The 21,498-nt window shown below is 44.1% G+C and overlaps 13 non-coding genes and 4 pseudogenes across 13 annotated transcripts; all 17 read right to left on the bottom strand.

The window, feature by feature from the left end:
* Nucleotides 1-315: 315 nt before the first annotated feature.
* Nucleotides 316-434, bottom strand: LOC125733617 (5S ribosomal RNA). The gene has a single exon (XR_007392956.1). It is a non-coding gene; the product is annotated as a 5S ribosomal RNA (ribosomal RNA).
* Nucleotides 435-1,520: 1,086 nt separating this feature from the next.
* On the bottom strand, nucleotides 1,521-1,639 carry LOC125736856 (5S ribosomal RNA). The gene has a single exon (XR_007396124.1). It is a non-coding gene; the product is annotated as a 5S ribosomal RNA (ribosomal RNA).
* Nucleotides 1,640-2,720: 1,081 nt separating this feature from the next.
* On the bottom strand, nucleotides 2,721-2,829 carry LOC125731811 (5S ribosomal RNA; annotated as a pseudogene).
* A 1,080-nt stretch (nucleotides 2,830-3,909) lies between these two features.
* LOC125730914 (5S ribosomal RNA) lies at nucleotides 3,910-4,028 on the bottom strand. Its single transcript, XR_007391207.1, has one exon. It is a non-coding gene; the product is annotated as a 5S ribosomal RNA (ribosomal RNA).
* A 1,076-nt stretch (nucleotides 4,029-5,104) lies between these two features.
* LOC125736905 (5S ribosomal RNA) lies at nucleotides 5,105-5,223 on the bottom strand. The gene has a single exon (XR_007396172.1). It is a non-coding gene; the product is annotated as a 5S ribosomal RNA (ribosomal RNA).
* Nucleotides 5,224-8,153: 2,930 nt separating this feature from the next.
* Nucleotides 8,154-8,272, bottom strand: LOC125734779 (5S ribosomal RNA). The gene has a single exon (XR_007394082.1). It is a non-coding gene; the product is annotated as a 5S ribosomal RNA (ribosomal RNA).
* Nucleotides 8,273-9,337: 1,065 nt separating this feature from the next.
* LOC125732032 (5S ribosomal RNA) lies at nucleotides 9,338-9,456 on the bottom strand (annotated as a pseudogene).
* Nucleotides 9,457-10,533: 1,077 nt separating this feature from the next.
* Nucleotides 10,534-10,652, bottom strand: LOC125734920 (5S ribosomal RNA). Its single transcript, XR_007394222.1, has one exon. It is a non-coding gene; the product is annotated as a 5S ribosomal RNA (ribosomal RNA).
* A 1,078-nt stretch (nucleotides 10,653-11,730) lies between these two features.
* On the bottom strand, nucleotides 11,731-11,844 carry LOC125731527 (5S ribosomal RNA; annotated as a pseudogene).
* Nucleotides 11,845-12,923: 1,079 nt separating this feature from the next.
* On the bottom strand, nucleotides 12,924-13,042 carry LOC125735530 (5S ribosomal RNA). Its single transcript, XR_007394825.1, has one exon. It is a non-coding gene; the product is annotated as a 5S ribosomal RNA (ribosomal RNA).
* A 1,079-nt stretch (nucleotides 13,043-14,121) lies between these two features.
* LOC125731882 (5S ribosomal RNA) lies at nucleotides 14,122-14,235 on the bottom strand (annotated as a pseudogene).
* A 1,072-nt stretch (nucleotides 14,236-15,307) lies between these two features.
* Nucleotides 15,308-15,426, bottom strand: LOC125734555 (5S ribosomal RNA). The gene has a single exon (XR_007393863.1). It is a non-coding gene; the product is annotated as a 5S ribosomal RNA (ribosomal RNA).
* A 1,076-nt stretch (nucleotides 15,427-16,502) lies between these two features.
* Nucleotides 16,503-16,621, bottom strand: LOC125732991 (5S ribosomal RNA). The gene has a single exon (XR_007392351.1). It is a non-coding gene; the product is annotated as a 5S ribosomal RNA (ribosomal RNA).
* A 1,084-nt stretch (nucleotides 16,622-17,705) lies between these two features.
* Nucleotides 17,706-17,824, bottom strand: LOC125732951 (5S ribosomal RNA). Its single transcript, XR_007392313.1, has one exon. It is a non-coding gene; the product is annotated as a 5S ribosomal RNA (ribosomal RNA).
* Nucleotides 17,825-18,902: 1,078 nt separating this feature from the next.
* Nucleotides 18,903-19,021, bottom strand: LOC125733291 (5S ribosomal RNA). The gene has a single exon (XR_007392640.1). It is a non-coding gene; the product is annotated as a 5S ribosomal RNA (ribosomal RNA).
* A 1,083-nt stretch (nucleotides 19,022-20,104) lies between these two features.
* LOC125732950 (5S ribosomal RNA) lies at nucleotides 20,105-20,223 on the bottom strand. Its single transcript, XR_007392312.1, has one exon. It is a non-coding gene; the product is annotated as a 5S ribosomal RNA (ribosomal RNA).
* Nucleotides 20,224-21,300: 1,077 nt separating this feature from the next.
* LOC125733289 (5S ribosomal RNA) lies at nucleotides 21,301-21,419 on the bottom strand. Its single transcript, XR_007392638.1, has one exon. It is a non-coding gene; the product is annotated as a 5S ribosomal RNA (ribosomal RNA).
* Nucleotides 21,420-21,498: the final 79 nt, after the last annotated feature.

The raw sequence follows: 21,498 nt of genomic DNA, 5'->3' as shown, positions 1-21,498 counted from the left end.
CATCAAACTTTTTCTTTTTAGTATATAATGCTTTAATATTTAAGTAGAAACTAAATCCGGGCTAACAGTGTAAAACGTGAATGGGGAGTGACAGTCTTCAAATTTGTGAGAAGATCGCTCCCTGGTGGAATAAAGGCACGAACAGCTTACAGCAGCTATAATTACCAGGCAGTATTTAGAGTAAAACGGTGTGTAAAAGCTGCCTTTATGAATGAGAGAAAAAAGAAATATATAAAATAGTAAAATGGAAGGGGAGTGATAGATTTAAATTAATCGTGAAGTGGAGCGCCCCCTGTATAAAGTAAGAGTGAGAAAAGCTTACAGCACCTGGTATTCCCAGGTGGTCTCCCATCCAAGTACTAACCAGACCCTAGCCTGCTTAGCTTCCGAGATCAGACGAGATCGGGCGCGTTCAGGGTGGTATGGCCGTAAGCGAGAGACGCTACCAAAAATAGCCCTTTTGCATTACACGCGTCTATACATGCCAGTTAGTCTCATTGGATTCTACTCCTGGTTTTTTTTTTTTTTTTTATCTGACTCACACTGCAGCCCCACCATCCAATCGGCAGTGCCGGAACCACACCAAACATTCACCAAACTACTCAGCCGGCAGCCTACCACAATTATTCCATTCTTTCCGCATCCGCACACTTCCTTCTCTTTAACTCCTTTTCACTACCGCACAGGTTAATCGCCGCACGTCCCCCGCCGGCAAACATTACTCCTTTGCCTACCGCATGCAGGCTTCTCTTAATGACCTTCTGTTATCAACTCCGCTAACAGCCACAAAATCTCCGCCGCACGAAGCCCACTGGTAGCTGCTGAATCACATGCTTCCCCATAACGTCGCGCTGTCAGAACACTGGGAGCTACACACACCAAGAAGTCCATACTGCAGGCTGCAGCCAGAACAATTTTCTACATTCAAACATCGACGGCCTCTTCTCTCTAAAAATTCACCAGACCGCTTCTACCACCAGCAAAGAAGTTTCCATCCCTAATTCCTCTGTGATTCCCACTAACCTAAACATTAAGCTGGCATTGAAGGGTGTGAATTACCCCGGCCAACCTGCTCTTTTAAATACAGCTTTTAGCAAGTTTTGAAAGGAGGAGAAGAGCAGACCTTGCTATGCCAATAATATCGAGTCTTCTGTGGCGAAGTGGTTTTTGCATAGAAAACAAAGCGGTGAGTTGAAGAGGAATTATATCAGTACTTTGTTTAAAACGGTGTGTAAAAAGCTGTCTCTTTATTATTAACAATAAGTTGTAAAACGTGAATGGGGAGTGACAGTCTTCAAATTTGTGAGAAGATCGCTCCCTGGTGGAATAAAGGCACGAACAGCTTACAGCACCTAGAATTACCAGGCAGTATTTAGAGTAAAACGTGTGTAAAAGCTGCCTTTATGAATGAGAGAAAAAAAAATATGTATATATATATAAAATAGTAAAATGGAAGGGGAGTGATAGATTTAAATTAATCGTGAAGTGGAGCGCCCCCTGTATAAAGTAAAAGTGAGAAAAGCTTACAGCACCTGGTATTCCCAGGTGGTCTCCCATCCAAGTACTAACCAGACCCTACCCTGCTTAGCTTCCGAGATCAGACGAGATCGGGCGTGTTCAGGGTGGTATGGCCGTAAGCGAGAGATGCTACCAAAAACAGCCCTTTTGCATTACACGCGTCTATACATAAAAGTTAGTTAGTAGGATTGGATCCTACTCCTGTTTTTTTTTTTTTTTTATCTGACTCACACTGCAGCCCCACCATCCAATCGGCAGCGCCGGACCCACACCAAACATTCACCAAACTACTCAGCCGGCAGCCTACCACAATTATTCCATTCTTTCCGCATCCGCACACTTCCTTCTTTTTAACTCCTTTTCACTACCGCACAGGTTAATCGCCGCACGTCCCCCGCCGGCAAACATTACTCCTTTGCCTACTGCATGCAGGCTTCTCTTAACGACACTCTGTTATCAACTCCGCTAACAGCCACAAAATCTCCGCCGCACGAAGCCCACTGGTAGCTGCTGAATCACATGCTTCCCCAAAACGTCGCGCTGTCAGAACACTGGGAGCTACACACACCAAGAAGTCCATACTGCAGGCTGCAGCCAGAACAATTTTCTACATTCAAACATCGACGGCCTCTTCTCTCTAAAAATTCACCAGACCGCTTCTACCACCAGCAAAGAAGTTTCCATCCCTAATTCCTCTGTGATTCCCACTAACCTAAACATTAAGCTGGCATTGAAGGGTGTGAATTACCCCGGCCAATCTGTTCTTTTAAATACAGCTTTTAGCAAGTTTTGAAAGGAGAAGAGCAGAACTTGCTATGCCAATAATATCGAGTCTTCTGTGGCGAAGTGGTTTTTGCATAGAAAACAAAGCGGTCAGTTGAAGAGGAATAATATCAGTACTTTGTTTAAAACTGTGTGTAAAAAGCTGTCTCTTTATCATTAACAATAAGTTGTAAAACGTGAATGGGGAGTGACAGTCTTCAAGTTTGTGAGAAGATCGCGCCCTGGTGGAATAAAGGCACGAACAGCTTACAGCACCAAGAATTACCAGGAAGTATTTAGAGTAAAACGGTTTCTAAAAGCTGCCTTTATGAATGAGAGAAAAAAAATATATATATATAAAATAGTAAAATGGAAGGGGAGTGATAGATTTAAATTAATCGTGAAGTGGAGCGCCCCCTGTATAAAGTAAAAGTGAGAAAAGCTTACAGCACCTGGTATTCCCAGGTGGTCTCCCATCCAAGTACTAACCAGACCCTACCCTGCTTAGCTTCCAAGATCAGGCGTGTTCAGGGTGGTATGGCCGTAAGCAAGAGATGCTGCCAAAAACAGCCCTTTTGCATTACACGCGTCTATACATGCCAGTTAGTCCCATTGGATCCTATTCTTGTTTTTTTTTTTTTTTTTATCTGACTCACACTGCAGCCCCACCATCCAATCGGCAGCGCCGGACCCACACCAAACATTCACCAAACTACTCAGCCGGCAGCCTACCACAATTATTCCATTCTTTCCGCATCCGCACACTTCCTTCTTTTTAACTCCTTTTCACTACCGCACAGGTTAATCGCCGCACGTCCCCCGCCAGCAAACATTACTCCTTTGCCTACTGCATGTAGGCTTCTCTTAACGACCCTCTGTTATCAACTCCGCTAACAGCCACAAAATCTCCGCCGCACGAAGCCCACTGGTAGCTGCTGAATCACATGCTTCCCCAAAACGTCGCGCTGTCAGAACACTGGGAGCTACACACACCAACAAGTCCATACTGCAGGCTGCAGCCAGAACTATTTTCTACATTCAAACATCGACGGCCTCTTCTCTCTAAAAATTCACCAGACCGCTTCTACCACCAGCAAAGAAGTTTCCATCCCTAATTCCTCTGTGATTCCCACTAACCTAAACATTAAGCTGGCATTGAAGGGTGTGAATTACCCCGGCCAATCTGTTCTTTTAAATACAGCTTTTAGCAAGTTTTGAAAGGAGAAGAGCAAAACTTGCTATGCCAATAATATCGAGTCTTCTGTGGCGAAGTGGTTTTTGCATAGAAAACAAAGCGGTCAGTTGAAGAGGAATAATATCAGTACTTTGTTTAAAACTGTGTGTAAAAAGCTGTCTCTTTATCATTAACAATAAGTTGTAAAACGTGAATGGGGAGTGACAGTCTTCAAGTTTGTGAGAAGATCGCGCCCTGGTGGAATAAAGGCACGAACAGCTTACAGCACCTAGAATTACCAGGAAGTATTTAGAGTAAAACGGTTTCTAAAAGCTGCCTTTATGAATGAGAGAAAAAAAAAATATATATATATAAAATAGTAAAATGGAAGGGGAGTGATAGATTTAAATTAATCGTGAAGTGGAGCGCCCCCTGTATAAAGTAAAAGTGAGAAAAGCTTACAGCACCTGGTATTCCCAGGTGGTCTCCCATCCAAGTACTAACCAGACCCTACCCTGTTCAGCTTACAAGATCAGACGAGATCGGGCGTGTTCAGGGTGGTATGGCCGTAAGCGAGAGATGCTACCAAAAACAGCTCTTTTGCATTACACGCGTCTATACATGCCAGTTAGTCCCATTGGATCCTACTCCTGGTTTTTTTTTTTTATCTGACTCACACTGCAGCCCCACCATCCAATCGGCAGCGCCGGACCCACACCAAACATTCACCAAACTACTCAGCCGGCAGCCTACCACAATTATTCCATTCTTTCCGCATCCGCACACTTCCTTCTTTTTAACTCCTTTTCACTACCGCACAGGGTTAATCGCCGCACGTCCCCCGCCGGCAAACATTACTCCTTTGCCTACTGCATGTAGGCTTCTCTTAACGACCCTCTGTTATCAACTCCGCTAACAGCCACAAAATCTCCGCCGCACGAAGCCCACTGGTAGCTGCTGAATCACATGCTTCCCCAAAACGTCGCGCTGTCAGAACACTGGGAGCTACACACACCAACAAGTCCATACTGCAGGCTGCAGCCAGAACAATTTTCTACATTCAAACATCGACGGCCTCTTCTCTCTAAAAATTCACCAGACCGCTTCTACCACCAGCAAAGAAGTTTCCATCCCTAATTCCTCTGTGATTCCCACTAACCTAAACATTAAGCTGGCATTGAAGGGTGTGAATTACCCCGGCCAATCTGTTCTTTTAAATACAGCTTTTAGCAAGTTTTGAAAGGAGAAGAGCAGAACTTGCTATGCCAATAATATCGAGTCTTCTGTGGCGAAGTGGTTTTTGCATAGAAAACAAAGCGGTCAGTTGAAGAGGAATAATATCAGTACTTTGTTTAAAACTCTGTGTAAAAAGCTGTCTCTTTATCATTAACAATAAGTTGTAAAACGTGAATGGGGAGTGACAGTCTTCAAGTTTGTGAGAAGATCGCGCTCTGGTGGAATAAAGGCACGAACAGCTTACAGCACCTAGAATTACCAGGAAGTATTTAGAGTAAAACGGTTTCTAAAAGCTGCCTTTATGAATGAGAGAAAAAAAAATATATATATATAAAATAGTAAAATGGAAGGGGAGTGATACATTTAAATTAATCGTGAAGTGGAGCGCCCCCTGTATAAAGTAAAAGTGAGAAAAGCTTGCAGCACCTGGTATTCCCAGGTGGTCTCCCATCCAAGAACTAACCAGACCCTACCCTGCTTAGCTTCCAAGATCAGACGAGATCGGGCGTGTTCAGGGTGGTATGGCCGTAAGCGAGAGATGCTACCAAAAACAGCCCTTTTGCATTACACGCGTCTATACATGCCAGTTAGTCCCATTGGATCCTACTCCTGTTTTTTTTTTTTTTATCTGACTCACACTGCAGCCCCACCATCCAATCGGCAGCGCCGGACCCACACCAAACATTCACCAAACTACTCAGCCGGCAGCCTACCACAATTATTCCATTCTTTCCGCATCCGCACACTTCCTTCTTTTTAACTCCTTTTCACTACCGCACAGGTTAATCGCCGCACGTCCCCCGCCAGCAAACATTACTCCTTTGCCTACTGCATGTAGGCTTCTCTTAACGACCCTCTGTTATCAACTCCGCTAACAGCCACAAAATCTCCGCCGCACGAAGCCCACTGGTAGCTGCTGAATCACATGTGTAGGATCACACATGCACATATCACAAAGCTTAAATTCCAGGTGGCCTGAGACAAGGCCTACCCTGGTACGAGAAGGCACACATCGACCTAGGCCCCAAAGGGGGGTTTGTGACCCCACACACATAGATAACCAGGGAGGCCAGCACTCCAACTTTTATTGCCCAAAGCTTTAACAACCTACAGAGAGCAGAGTGGATCCCCAGGGACAGGGGCCCCTCGACTTGGCACACAACCCCATCCCCCGACGTCCTGCCTTACATACCACTCACCCAGCACCCCACAGAAAGTTTCTTTTAAGTTTGGCTTTTGTATATCTGTTTATGTATTTACTCTTGACTACTAGTCTTAATATACAGATATGTACAGGTTATGTTCGAATGTGTCTTAACTTTTGGAGATTCTTTTTCTTTGTTTGACAAACCTTCTCCCCCCCCCTTTTCTTTGCCACATTCCTCGGCAACCCTTATCTGATCTTTGTATTCTACCATGCCTATCTAAGGGTAAGATGTGCTTATGACATGAGAATATGTCATATAATGTCTGTATAAAGGGTAATATCTGTTGAGGTACAACCTAAACCACCTGTACCATATACTGGTGTGAGTAATAGAACATAACATAATAGCATAATATAAGTAATCATTAATTAATCATCACAGATGGTATTTGGTGTGAACCGCTAGGCTGGTACGGCATGTTTGGTATCAAACCGAAGGAAAATCACTCCAGTTTCCAAATCTGGTCAATGGTTACCACAAAAGTGGACATATCAAAAGTTACACCAGCCTAATGAAAATCACAATTACCAGAGAAGTCAGTCTGGTCATAAATCCCAAAAGGACTGATACCGACCCCCTTCCGAAAGCCCGCCAAATGGATGGTCAGCCATTGGTCCAGGACTCGAATTCCTGGTCACTCCTAATCACGAACCTTATGCTATAAAACCTGGCACCTCAGAACAAAGAGGAGAAAGGCGGAGAAAAAGAGAAGAACACGGAGAAACAAGCAGCGTTCTTAAAGCCCGTCGGTGAAGACCCAAAGAACTGCAACTCAGCCCAAGCTTCACCAGAAGAAAGAACCGGAGGGACTCCACTCCAACAACCGCTGCAAACACCGCGCCTCCCTGAGAGCCATCACCCATCAGCTCATCAGCCACTGCAACCAACTGCAAAGACCTCCCTCTTTCCTGCATCCAAGTAAACCAACTTCCTTTCCTTTCTAACAACCTAAACTGTCCTATTCATCTGCTATATTCCTTTAGGTTTATATTCCTACAAACTGCTTGCTTTGCAGAACAGTTTTCCCTTTTCAGGTTAATCATTTTAAATCTGGTCATTGCATTTTCATGATTACATCGTTTGTGTCTATTCCGTTATTTCATGTTTATTGTTTGTTAGGTGTAATGTCTGTCTTATGTTAGTTGTAGGAATAAATGCATGTCTTTTTACACAACTTCAGCCTCCGTCATTGAGTGCTCACAATAGTCCCTGCCTCTGTGCGATCTGGCTACTACGCTCTGAAACCTCTAAACTCGCCTGAAATATCGCGAGACTCTCTCTCATCGGCCGTGAGGGGAGCTTCGCTACCGATCGTTTACATTACCTGGTGACGCAGCTCGCTGGACGAGCCCACTAACCCAGCTTATTAAGCGATACTGGTTATTAATGAATCCCATTTAAGTCTCACATTAACAGATATCGGGGATTCACAATTGAGTTTGGAGGAGCCGACCATTCGGCATAACAATTGGTTAATAATCAGCATTAAATAATAATTAATTAAAAGTTAATTAATTTCAAAACATATTGGTGGAGATATTAAAATTTACCTGAGCTAATAATTCCTACACATGCTTCCCCAAAACGTCGCGCTGTCAGAACACTGGGAGCTACACACACCAACAAGTCCATACTGCAGGCTGCAGCCAGAACTATTTTCTACATTCAAACATCGACGGCCTCTTCTCTCTAAAAATTCACCAGACCGCTTCTACCACCAGCAAAGAAGTTTCCATCCCTAATTCCTCTGTGATTCCCACTAACCTAAACATTAAGCTGGCATTGAAGGGTGTGAATTACCCCGGCCAATCTGTTCTTTTAAATACAGCTTTTAGCAAGTTTTGAAAGGAGAAGAGCAGAACTTGCTATGCCAATAATATCGAGTCTTCTGTGGCGAAGTGGTTTTTGCATAGAAAACAAAGCGGTCAGTTGAAGAGGAATAATATCAGTACTTTGTTTAAAACTGTGTGTAAAAAGCTGTCTCTTTATCATTAACAATAAGTTGTAAAACGTGAATGGGGAGTGACAGTCTTCAAGTTTGTGAGAAGATCGCGCCCTGGTGGAATAAAGGCACGAACAGCTTACAGCACCTAGAATTACCAGGAAGTATTTAGAGTAAAACGGTTTCTAAAAGCTGCCTTTATGAATGAGAGAAAAAAAAATATATATATATAAAATAGTCAAATGGAAGGGGAGTGATAGATTTAAATTAATCGTGAAGTGGAGCGCCCCCTGTATAAAGTAAAAGTGAGAAAAGCTTACAGCACCTGGTATTCCCAGGTGGTCTCCCATCCAAGTACTAACCAGACCCTACGCTGTTTAGCTTCCGAGATCAGACGAGATCGGGCGTGTTCAGGGTGGTATGGCCGTAAGCGAGAGATGCTACCAAAAACAGCTCTTTTGCATTACACGCGTCTATACATGCCAGTTAGTCCCATTGGATCCTACTCCTGGTTTTTTTTTTTTATCTGACTCACACTGCAGCACCACCATCCAATCGGCAGCGCCGGACCCACACCAAACATTCACCAAACTACTCAGCCGGCAGCCTACCACAATTATCCCATTCTTTCCGCATCCGCACACTTCCTTCACTTTAACTCCTTTACACTACCGCACAGGTTAATTGCCGCACGTCCCCCACCAGCAAACATTCCTCCTTTGCCTACCGCATGCAGGCTTCTCTTAATGACTTTCTGTTATCAACTCCGCTAACAGCCACAAAATCTCCGCCGCACGAAGCCCACTGGTAGCTGTTGAATCACATGCTTCCCCAAAACGTCGCGCTGTCAGAACACTGGGAGCTACACACGCCAACAGGTCCATACTGCAGGCTGCAGCCAGAACAATTTTCTACATTCAAACATCGACGGCCTCTTCTCTCTAAAAATTCACCAGACCACTTCTACCACCAGCAAAGAAGTTTCCATCCCTAATTCCTCTGTGATTCCCACTAACCTAAACATTAAGTTGGCATTGAAGGGTGTGAATTACCCCGGCCAACCTGCTCTTTTAAAGACAGCTTTTAGCGAGTTTTGAAAGGAGGAGAAGAGCAGATAATATGCCAATAATATCGAATATTCTGTGGCGAAGTGGTTTTTGCATAGAAAACAAAGCGGTGAGTTTAAGAGGAATTATATCAGTACTTTGTTTAAAACTGTGTGTAAAAAGCTGTCTCTTTATTATTAACAATAAGTTGTAAAACGTGAATGGGGAGTGACAGTCTTCAAGTTTCTGAGAAGATCGCGCCCTGGTGGAATAAAGGCACGAACAGCTTACAGCATAATTAACAGGCAGTATTTAGAGTAAAACGTGTGTAAAAGCTGCCTTCATGAATGAGAGAAAAAAGAAATATATAAAATAGTAAAATAGACGGGGAGTGATAGATTTAAATTAATCGAGAAGTGGAGCGCCCCCTGTATAAAGTAAAAGTGAGAAAAGCTTACAGCACATGGTAATCCCAGTAGGTCTCCCATCCAAGTACTAACCAGACCCTATCCTGCTTGGCTTCTGAGATCAGACGAGATCGGGCGTGTTCAGGGTGGTATGGCCGTGAGCGAGAAAAACTACCAAAAACAACCCTTTTGCATTACACGCCTCTATACATGCCAGTTAGTCCCATTGGATCCTACTCCTGTTTTTTTTTTTTTTTTTTATCTGACTCACACTGCAGCCCCACCATCCAATCGGCAGTGCCGGAATCACACCAAACATTCACCAAACTACTCAGCCGGCAGCCTACCACAATTATTCCATTCTTTCCGCATCCGCACACTTCCTTCTCTTTAACTCCTTTTCACTACCGCACAGGTTAATCGCCGCACGTCCCCCGCCGGCAAACATTACTCCTTTGCCTACCGCATGCAGGCTTCTCTTAATGACCTTCTGTTCTCAACTCCGCTAACAGCCACAAAATCTCCGCCGCACGAAGCCCACTGGTAGCTGCTGAATCACATGCTTCCCCAAAACGTCGCGCTGTAAGAACACTGGGAGCTACACACACCAACAAGTCCATACTGCAGGCTGCAGCCAGAACAATTTTCTACATTCAAACATTGACGGCCTCTTCTCTCTAAAAATTCACCAGACCGCTTCTACCACCAGCAAAGAAGTTTCCATCCCTAATTCCTCTGTGATTCCCACTAACCTAAACATTAAGCTGGCATTGAAGGGTGTGAATTACCCCGGCCAACCTGCTCTTTTAAATACAGCTTTTAGCAAGTTTTGAAAGGAGAAGAGCAGACCTTGCTATGCCAATAATAACGAGTCTTCTGTGTTGAAGTCGTTTTTGCATAGAAAACAAAGCGGTGAGTTGAAGAGAAATTATATTAGTACTTTGTTTAAAACTGTGTGTAAAAAGCTGTCTCTTCATTATTAACAATAAGTTGTAAAACGTGAATGGGGAGTGACAGTCTTCAAGTTTGTGAGAAGATCGCGCCCTGGTGGAATAAAGGCACGAACAGCTTACAGCAGCTATAATTACCAGGCAGTATTTAGAGTAAAACGGTGTGTAAAAGCTGCCTTTATGAATGAAAGAAAAAAAATATATATATAAAATAGTAAAACGGAAGGGGAGTGATAGATTTAAATTAATCGTGAAGTGGAGCGCCCCCTGTATAAAGTAAAAGTGAGAAAAGCTTACAGCACGTGGTATTCCCAGGTGGTCTCCCATCCAAGTACTAACCACACCCTACCCTGCTTGGCTTCCGAGATCAGACGAGATCGGGCGTGTTCAGGGTGGTATGGCCGTGAGCGAGAAAAACTACCAAAAACAGCCCTTTTGCATTACACGCCTCTATACATGCCAGTTAGTCCCATTGGATCCTACTCCTGTTTTTTTTTTTTTTATCTGACTCACACTGCAGCCCCACCATCCAATCGGCAGCGCCGGACCCACACCAAACATTCACCAAACTACTCAGCCGGCAGCCTACCACAATTATTCCATTCTTTCCGCATCCGCACACTTCCTTCTTTTTAACTCCTTTTCACTACCGCACAGGTTAATCGCCGCACGTCCCCCGCCAGCAAACATTACTCCTTTGCCTACTGCATGTAGGCTTCTCTTAACGACCCTCTGTTATCAACTCCGCTAACAGCCACAAAATCTCCGCTGCACAAAGCCCACTGGTAGCTGCTGAATCACATGCTTCCCCAAAACGTCGCGCTGTCAGAACACTGGGAGCTACACACACCAACAAGTCCATACTGCAGGCTGCAGCCAGAACTATTTTCTACATTCAAACATCGACGGCCTCTTCTCTCTAAAAATTCACCAGACCGCTTCTACCACCAGCAAAGAAGTTTCCATCCCTAATTCCTCTGTGATTCCCACTAACCTAAACATTAAGCTGGCATTGAAGGGTGTGAATTACCCCGGCCAATCTGTTCTTTTAAATACAGCTTTTAGCAAGTTTTGAAAGGAGAAGAGCAGAACTTGCTATGCCAATAATATCGAGTCTTCTGTGGCAAAGTGGTTTTTGCATAGAAAACAAAGCGGTCAGTTGAAGAGGAATAATATCAGTACTTTGTTTAAAACTGTGTGTAAAAAGCTGTCTCTTTATCATTAACAATAAGTTGTAAAACGTGAATGGGGAGTGACAGTCTTCAAGTTTGTGAGAAGATCGCGCACTGGTGGAATAAAGGCACGAACAGCTTAAAGCACCTAGAATTACCAGGAAGTATTTAGAGTAAAACGGTGTCTAAAAGCTGCCTTTAGGAATGAGAGAAAAAAAAATATATATATATATAAAATAGTAAAATGGAAGGGGAGTGATAGATTTAAATTAATCGTGAAGTGGAGCGCCCCCTGTACAAAGTAAAAGTGAGAAAAGCTTACAGCACCTGGTATTCCCAGGTGGTCTCCCATCCAAGTACTAACCAGACCCTACCCAGCTTCCGAGATCAGATGAGATCGGGCGTGTTCAGGGTGGTATGGCCGTAAGCGAGAGTTGCTACCAAAAACAGCCCTTTTGCATTACACGCGTCTATACATGCCAGTTAGTCCCATTGGATCCTACTCCTGGTTTTTTTTTTTTTTATCTGACTCACACTGCAGCCCCACCATCCAATCGGCAGCGCCGGACCCACACCAAACATTCACCAAACTACTCAGCCGGCAGCCTACCACAATTATTCCATTCATTCCGCATCCGCACACTTCCTTCTTTTTAACTCCTTTTCACTACCGCACAGGTTAATCGCCGCACGTCCCCCGCCGGCAAACATTACTCCTTTGCCTACAGCATGCAGGCTTCTCTTAACGACCCTCTGTTATCAACTCCGCTAACAGCCACAAAATCTCCGCCGCACGAAGCCCACTGGTAGCTGCTGAATCACATGCTTCCCCAAAACGTCGCGCTGTCAGAACACTGGGAGCTACACACACCAACAAGTCCATACTGCAGGCTGCAGCCAGAACAATTTTCTACATTCAAACATCGACGGCCTCTTCTCTCTAAAAATTCACCAGACCGCTTCTACCACCAGCAAAGAAGTTTCCATCCCTAATTCCTCTGTGATTCCCACTAACCTAAACATTAAGCTGGCATTGAAGGGTGTGAATTACCCCGGCCAATCTGTTCTTTTAAATACAGCTTTTAGCAAGTTTTGAAAGGAGAAGAGCAGAACTTGCTATGCCAATAATATCGAGTCTTCTGTGGCGAAGTGGTTTTTGCATAGAAAACAAAGCGGTCAGTTGAAGAGGAATAATATCAGTACTTTGTTTAAAACTGTGTGTAAAAAGCTGTCTCTTTATCATTAACAATAAGTTGTAAAACGTGAATGGGGAGTGACAGTCTTCAAGTTTGTGAGAAGATCGCGCCCTGGTGGAATAAAGGCACGAACAGCTTACAGCACCTAGAATTACCAGGAAGTATGTAGAGTAAAACGGTTTCTAAAAGCTGCCTTTATGAATGAGAGAAAAAAAAAAATATATATATATAAAATAGTAAAATGGAAGGGGAGTGATAGATTTAAATTAATCGTGAAGTGGAGCGCCCCCTGTATAAAGTAAAAGTGAGAAAAGCTTACAGCACCTGGTATTCCCAGGAGGTCTCCCATCCAAGTACTAACCAGACCCTAACCTGTTTAGCTTCCAAGATCAGATGAGATCGGGCGTGTTCAGGGTGGTATGGCCGTAAGCGAGAGATGCTACCAAAAACAGCCCTTTTGCATTACACGCGTCTATACATGCCAGTTAGTCCCATTGGATCCTACTCCTGGTTTTTTTTTTTTTTATCTGACTCACACTGCAGCCCCACCATCCAATCGGCAGCGCCGGACCCACACCAAACATTCACCAAACTACTCAGCCGGCAGCCTACCACAATTATTCCATTCTTTCCGCATCCGCACACTTCCTTCTTTTTAACTCCTTTTCACTACCGCACAGGTTAATCGCCGCACGTCCCCCGCCGGCAAACATTACTCCTTTGTCTACTGCATGTAGGCTTCTCTTAACGACCCTCTGTTATCAACTCCGCTAACAGCCACAAAATCTCCGCCGCACGAAGCCCACTGGTAGCTGCTGAATCACATGCTTCCCCAAAACGTCGCGCTGTCAGAACACTGGGAGCTACACACACCAACAAGTCCATACTGCAGGCTGCAGCCAGAACAATTTTCTACATTCAAACATCGACGGCCTCTTCTCTCTAAAAATTCACCAGACCGCTTATACCACCAGCAAAGAAGTTTCCATCCCTAATTCCTCTGTGATTCCCACTAACCTAAATATTAAGCTGGCATTGAAGGGTGTGAATTACCCCGGCCAATCTGTTCTTTTAAATACAGCTTTTAGCAAGTTTTGAAAGGAGAAGAGCAGAACTTGCTATGCTAATAATATCGAGTCTTCTGTGGCGAAGTGGTTTTTGCATAGAAAACAAAGCGGTCAGTTGAAGAGGAATAATATCAGTACTTTGTTTAAAACTGTGTGTAAAAAGCTGTCTCTTTATCATTAACAATAAGTTGTAAAACGTGAATGGGGAGTGACAGTCTTCAAGTTTGTGAGAAGATCGCGCACTGGTGGAATAAAGGCACGAATAGCTTAAAGCACCTAGAATTACCAGGAAGTATTTAGAGTAAAACGGTTTCTAAAAGCTGCCTTTAGGAATGAGAGAAAAAAAAAAAAATATATATATAAAATAGTAAAATGGAAGGGGAGTGATAGATTTAAATTAATCGTGAAGTGGAGCGCCCCCTGTACAAAGTAAAAGTGAGAAAAGCTTACAGCACTTGGTATTCCCAGGTGGTCTCCCATCCAAGTACTAACCAGACCCTACCCAGCTTCCGAGATCAGATGAGATCGGGCGTGTTCAGGGTGGTATGGCCGTAAGCGAGAGTTGCTACCAAAAACAGCCCTTTTGCATTACACGCGTCTATACATGCCAGTTAGTCCCATTGGATCCTACTCCTGGTTTTTTTTTTTTTTATCTGACTCACACTGCAGCCCCACCATCCAATCGGCAGCGCCGGACCCACACCAAACATTCACCAAACTACTCAGCCGGCAGCCTACCACAATTATTCCATTCATTCCGCATCCGCACACTTCCTTCTTTTTAACTCCTTTTCACTACCGCACAGGTTAATCGCCGCACGTCCCCCGCCGGCAAACATTACTCCTTTGCCTACAGCATGTAGGCTTCTCTTAACGACCCTCTGTTATCAACTCCGCTAACAGCCACAAAATCTCCGCCGCACGAAGCCCACTGGTAGCTGCTGAATCACATGCTTCCCCAAAACGTCGCGCTGTCAGAACACTGGGAGCTACACACACCAACAAGTCCATACTGCAGGCTGCAGCCAGAACAATTTTCTACATTCAAACATCGACGGCCTCTTCTCTCTAAAAATTCACCAGACCGCTTCTACCACCAGCAAAGAAGTTTCCATCCCTAATTCCTCTGTGATTCCCACTAACCTAAACATTAAGCTGGCATTGAAGGGTGTGAATTACCCCGGCCAATCTGTTCTTTTAAATACAGCTTTTAGCAAGTTTTGAAAGGAGAAGAGCAGAACTTGCTATGCCAATAATATCGAGTCTTCTGTGGCGAAGTGGTTTTTGCATAGAAAACAAAGCGGTCAGTTGAAGAGGAATAATATCAGTACTTTGTTTAAAACTGTGTGTAAAAAGCTGTCTCTTTATCATTAACAATAAGTTGTAAAACGTGAATGGGGAGTGACAGTCTTCAAGTTTGTGAGAAGATTGCGCCCTGGTGGAATAAAGGCACGAACAGCTTACAGCACCTAGAATTACCAGGCAGTATTTAGAGTAAAACGGTTTCTAAAAGCTGCCTTTATGAATGAGAGAAAAAAGAAATATATAATATAGTAAAATGGAAGGGGAGTGATAGATTTAAATTAATCGTGAAGTGGAGCGCCCCCTGTATAAAGTAAAAGTGAGAAAAGCTTACAGCACCTGGTATTCCCAGGTGGTCTCCCATTCAAGTACTATCCAGACCCTACCCTGCTTAGCTTCCGAGATCAGACGAGATCGGGTGCGTTCAGGGTGGTATGGCCGTAAGCGAGAGACGCTACCAAAAATAGCCCTTTTGCATTACACGCGTCTATACATACCAGTTAGTCCCATTGGATCCTACTCCTGTTTTTTTTTTTTTTATCTGACTCACACTGCAGCACCACCATCCAATCGGCAGTGCCGGACCCACACCAAACATTCACCAAACTACTCATCCGGCAGCCTACCACAATTATTCCATTCTTTCCACATCCGCACACTTCCTTCTCTTTAACTCCTTTTCACTACCGCACAGGTTAATCGCTGCACGTCCCCCTCCGGCAAACATTACTCCTTTGCCTACCTCTTGCAGGCTTCTCTTAACAACCCTCTGTTATCAACTCCGCTAACAGCCACAAAATCTCTGCCGCACGAAGCCCACTGGTAGCTGTTGAATCACATGCTTCCCCAAAATGTCGCGCTGTCAGAACACTGGGAGCTACACACACCAACAAGTCCATACTGCAGGCTGCAGCCAGAACTATTTTCTACATTCAAACATCGACGGCCTCTTCTCTCTAAAAATTCACCAGACCGCTTCTACCACCAGCAAAGAAGTTTCCATCCCTAATTCCTCTGTGATTCCCACTAACCTAAACATTAAGCTGGCATTGAAGGGTGTGAATTACCCCGGCCAATCTGTTCTTTTAAATACAGCTTTTAGCAAGTTTTGAAAGGAGAAGAGCAGAACTTGCTATGCCAATAATATCGAGTCTTCTGTGGCGAAGTGGTTTTTGCATATAAAACAAAGCGGTCAGTTGAAGAGGAATAATATCAGTACTTTGTTTAAAACTGTGTGTAAAAAGCTGTCTCTTTATCATTAACAATAAGTTGTAAAACGTGAATGGGGAGTGACAGTCTTCAAGTTGGTGAGAAGATCGCGCCCTGGTGGAATAAAGGCACGAACAGCTTACAGCACCTAGAATTACCAGGAAGTATTTAGAGTAAAACGGCTTCTAAAAGCTGCCTTTATGAATGAGAGAAAAAAAAATATATATATATAAAATAGTAAAATGGAAGGGGAGTGATAGATTTAAATTAATCGTGAAGTGGAGCGCCCCCTGTATAAAGTAAAAGTGAGAAAAGCTTACAGCACCTGGTATTCCCAGGTGGTCTCCCATCCAAGTACTAACCAGACCCTACCCTGCTTGGCTTCCGAGATCAGACGAGATCGGGCGTGTTCAGGGTGGTATGGCCGTAAGCGAGAGATGGTACCAAAAACAGCCCTTTTGCATTACACGCGTCTGTACATGCCAGTTAGTCCCATTGGATCCTACTCCTGGTTTTTTTTTTTTTTTTATCTGACTCACACTGCAGCCCCACCATCCAATCGGCAGCGCCGGACCCACACCAAACATTCACCAAACTACTCAGCCGGCAGCCTACCACAATTATTCCATTCTTTCCGCATCCGCACACTTCCTTCTTGTTAACTCCTTTTCACTACCGCACAGGTTAATCGCCGCACGTCCCCCGCCGGCAAACATTACTCCTTTGCCTACTGCATGTAGGCTTCTTTTAACGACCCTCTGTTATCAACTCCGCTAACAGCCACAAAATCTCCGCCGCACGAAGCCCACTGGTAGCTGCTGAATCACATGCTTCCCCAAAACGTCGCGCTGTCAGAACACTGGGAGCTACACAGACCAACAAGTCCATACTGCAGGCTGCAGCCAGAACAATTTTCTACATTCAAACATCGACGGCCTCTTCTCTCTAAAAATTCACCAGCCCGCTTCTACCACCAGCAAAGAAGTTTCCATCCCTAATTCCTCTGTGATTCCCACTAACCTAAACATTAAGCTGGCATTGAAGGGTGTGAATTACCCCGGCCAATCTGTTCTTTTAAATACAGCTTTTAGCAAGTTTTGAAAGGAGAAGAGCAGAACTTGCTATGCCAATAATATCGAGTCTTCTGTGGCGAAGTGGTTTTTGCATAGAAAACAAAGCGGTCAGTTGAAGAGGAATAATATCAGTACTTTGTTTAAAACTGTGTGTAAAAAGCTGTCTCTTTATCATTAACAATAAGTTGTAAAACGTGAATGGGGAGTGACAGTCTTCAAGTTTGTGAGAAGATCGCGCCCTGGTGGAATAAAGGCACGAACAGCTTACAGCACCTAGAATTACCAGGAAGTATTTAGAGTAAAACGGTTTCTAAAAGCTGCCTTTATGAATGAGAGAAAAAAAAAAAATATATATATATATAAAATAGTAAAATGGAAGGGGAGTGATAGATTTAAATTAATCGTGAAGTGGAGCACCCCCTGTATGAAGTAAAAGTGAGAATAGCTTACAGCACCTGGTATTCCCAGGTGGTCTCCCATCCAAGTACTAACCAGACCCTACCCTGCTTAACTTCCAAGATCAGATGAGATCGGGCGTGTTCAGGGTGGTATGGCCATAAGCGAGAGATGCTACCAAAAACAGCCCTTTTGCATTACACGCGTCTATACATGCCAGTTAGTCCCATTGGATCCTACTCCTGTTTTTTTTTTTTTTTTATCTGACTCACACTGCAGCCCCACCATCCAATCGGCAGCGCCGGACCCACACCAAACATTCACCAAACTACTCAGCCGGCAGCCTACCACAATTATTCCATTCTTTCCGCATCCGCACACTTCCTTCTTTTTAACTCCTTTTCACTACCGCACAGGTTATTCGCCGCACGTCCATCGCCGGCAAACATTACTCCTTTGCCTACTGCATGTAGGCTTCTCTTAACGACCCTCTGTTATCAACTCCGCTAACAGCCACAAAATCTCCGCCGCACGAAGCCCACTGGTAGCTGCTGAATCACATGCTTCCCCAAAACGTCACACTGTCAGAACACTGGGAGCTACACACACCAACAAGTCCATACTGCAGGCTGCAGCCAGAACAATTTTCTACATTCAAACATCGACGGCCTCTTCTCTCTAAAAATTCACCAGACCGCTTCTACCACCAGCAAAGAAGTTTCCATCCCTAATTCCTCTGTGATTCCCACTAACCTAAATATTAAGCTGGCATTGAAGGGTGTGAATTACCCCGGCCAATCTGTTCTTTTAAATACAGCTTTTAGCAAGTTTTGAAAGGAGAAGAGCAGAACTTGCTATGCCAATAATATCGAGTCTTCTGTGGCGAAGTGGTTTTTGCATAGAAAACAAAGCGGTCAGTTGAAGAGGAATAATATCAGTACTTTGTTTAAAACTGTGTGTAAAATGCTGTCTCTTTATCATTAACAATAAGTTGTAAAACGTGAATGGGGAGTGACAGTCTTCAAGTTGGTGAGAAGATCGCGTCCTGGTGGAATAAAGGCACGAACAGCTTACAGCACCTAGAATTACCAGGAAGTATTTAGAGTAAAACGGTTTCTAAAAGCTGCCTTTATGAATGAGAGAAAAAAATATATATATATATAAAATAGTAAAATGGAAGGGGAGTGATAGATTTAAATTAATCGTGAAGTGGAGCGCCCCCTGTATAAAGTAAAAGTGAGAAAAGCTTACAGCACCTGGTATTCCCAGGTGGTCTCCCATCCAAGTACTAACCAGACCCTACCCTGCTTGGCTTCCGAGATCGGATGAGATCAGGTGTGTTCAGGGTGGTATGGCCATAAGCGAGAGACGCGACCAAAAACAGCCCTTTTGCATTACACGCGTCTATACATGCCAGTTAGTCCCATTGGATCCTACTCCTGGTTTTTTTTTTTTTTTATCTGACTCACACTGCAGCCCCACCATCCAATCGGCAGCGCCGGACCCACACCAAACATTCACCAAACTACTCAGCCGGCAGCCTACCACAATTATTCCATTCTTTCCGCATCCGCACACTTCCTTCTTGTTAACTCCTTTTCACTACCGCACAGGTTAATCGCCGCACGTCCCCCGCCGGCAAACATTACTCCTTTGCCTACTGCATGTAGGCTTCTCTTAACGACCCTCTGTTATCAACTCCGCTAACAGCCACAAAATCTCCGCCGCACGAAGCCCACTGGTAGCTGCTGAATCACATGCTTCCCCAAAACGTCGCGCTGTCAGAACACTGGGAGCTACACACACCAACAAGTCCATACTGCAGGCTGCAGCCAGAACAATTTTCTACATTCAAACATCGACGGCCTCTTCTCTCTAAAAATTCACCAGACCGCTTCTACCACCAGCAAAGAAGTTTCCATCCCTAATTCCTCTGTGATTCCCACTAACCTAAACATTAAGCTGGCATTGAAGGGTGTGAATTACCCCGGCCAATCTGTTCTTTTAAATACAGCTTTTAGCAAGTTTTGAAAGGAGAAGAGCAGAACTTGCTATGCCAATAATATCGAGTCTTCTGTGGCGAAGTGGTTTTTGCATAGAAAACAAAGCGGTCAGTTGAAGAGGAATAATATCAGTACTTTGTTTAAAACTGTGTGTAAAAAGCTGTCTCTTTATCATTAACAATAAGTTGTAAAACGTGAATGGGGAGTGACAGTCTTCAAGTTTGTGAGAAGATCGCGCCCTGGTGGAATAAAGGCACGAACAGCTTACAGCACCTAGAATTACCAGGAAGTATTTAGAGTAAAACGGTTTCTAAAAGCTGCCTTTATGAATGAGAGAAAAAAAAAATATATATATATATATAAAATAGTAAAATGGAAGGGGAGTGATAGATTTAAATTAATCGTGAAGTGGAGCACCCCCTGTATGAAGTAAAAGTGAGAATAGCTTACAGCACCTGGTATTCCCAGGTGGTCTCCCATCCAAGTACTAACCAGACCCTACCCTGCTTAACTTCCAAGATCAGATGAGATCGGGCGTGTTCAGGGTGGTATGGCCATAAGCGAGAGATGCTACCAAAAACAGCCCTTTTGCATTACACGCGTCTATACATGCCAGTTAGTCCCATTGGATCCTACTCCTGGTTTTTTTTTTTTTTATCTGACTCACACTGCAGCCCCACCATCCAATCGGCAGCGCCGGACCCACACCAAACATTCACCAAACTACTCAGCCGGCAGCCTACCACAATTATTCCATTCTTTCCGCATCCGCACACTTCCTTCTTTTTAACTCCTTTTCACTACCGCACAGGTTAATCGCCGCACGTCCCCCGCCGGCAAACATTACTCCTTTGCCTACTGCATGTAGGCTTCTCTTAACGACCCTCTGTTATCAACTCCGCTAACAGCCACAAAATCTCCGCCGCACGAAGCCCACTGGTAGCTGCTGAATCACATGCTTCCCCAAAACGTCACACTGTCAGAACACTGGGAGCTACACACACCAACAAGTCCATACTGCAGGCTGCAGCCAGAACAATTTTCTACATTCAAACATCGACGGCCTCTTCTCTCTAAAAATTCACCAGACCGCTTCTACCACCAGCAAAGAAGTTTCCATCCCTAATTCCTCTGTGATTCCCACTAACCTAAATATTAAGCTGGCATTGAAGGGTGTGAATTACCCCGGCCAATCTGTTCTTTTAAATACAGCTTTTAGCAAGTTTTGAAAGGAGAAGAGCAGAACTTGCTATGCCAATAATATCGAGTCTTCTGTGGCGAAGTGGTTTTTGCATAGAAAACAAAGCGGTCAGTTGAAGAGGAATAATATCAGTACTTTGTTTAAAACTGTGTGTAAAAAGCTGTCTCTTTATCATTAACAATAAGTTGTAAAACGTGAATGGGGAGTGACAGTCTTCAAGTTGGTGAGAAGATCGCGTCCTGGTGGAATAAAGGCACGAACAGCTTACAGCACCTAGAATTACCAGGAAGTATTTAGAGTAAAACGGTTTCTAAAAGCTGCCTTTATGAATGAGAGAAAAAAATATATATATATATAAAATAGTAAAATGGAAGGGGAGTGATAGATTTAAATTAATCGTGAAGTGGAGCGCCCCCTGTATAAAGTAAAAGTGAGAAAAGCTTACAGCACCTGGTATTCCCAGGTGGTCTCCCATCCAAGTACTAACCAGACCCTACCCTGCTTGGCTTCCGAGATCGGATGAGATCAGGTGTGTTCAGGGTGGTATGGCCATAAGCGAGAGACGCGACCAAAAACAGCCCTTTTGCATTACACGCGTCTATACATGCCAGTTAGTCCCATTGGATCCTACTCCTG

This window comes from Brienomyrus brachyistius, chromosome 2, assembly GCF_023856365.1.
Source record: "Brienomyrus brachyistius isolate T26 chromosome 2, BBRACH_0.4, whole genome shotgun sequence".
In the NCBI taxonomy this organism is placed as follows: Eukaryota; Metazoa; Chordata; class Actinopteri; order Osteoglossiformes; family Mormyridae; genus Brienomyrus; species Brienomyrus brachyistius.
The sequence above is the reverse complement of the archived record's forward strand: the minus strand, read 5'-3'. Positions and strand labels throughout refer to the sequence as shown.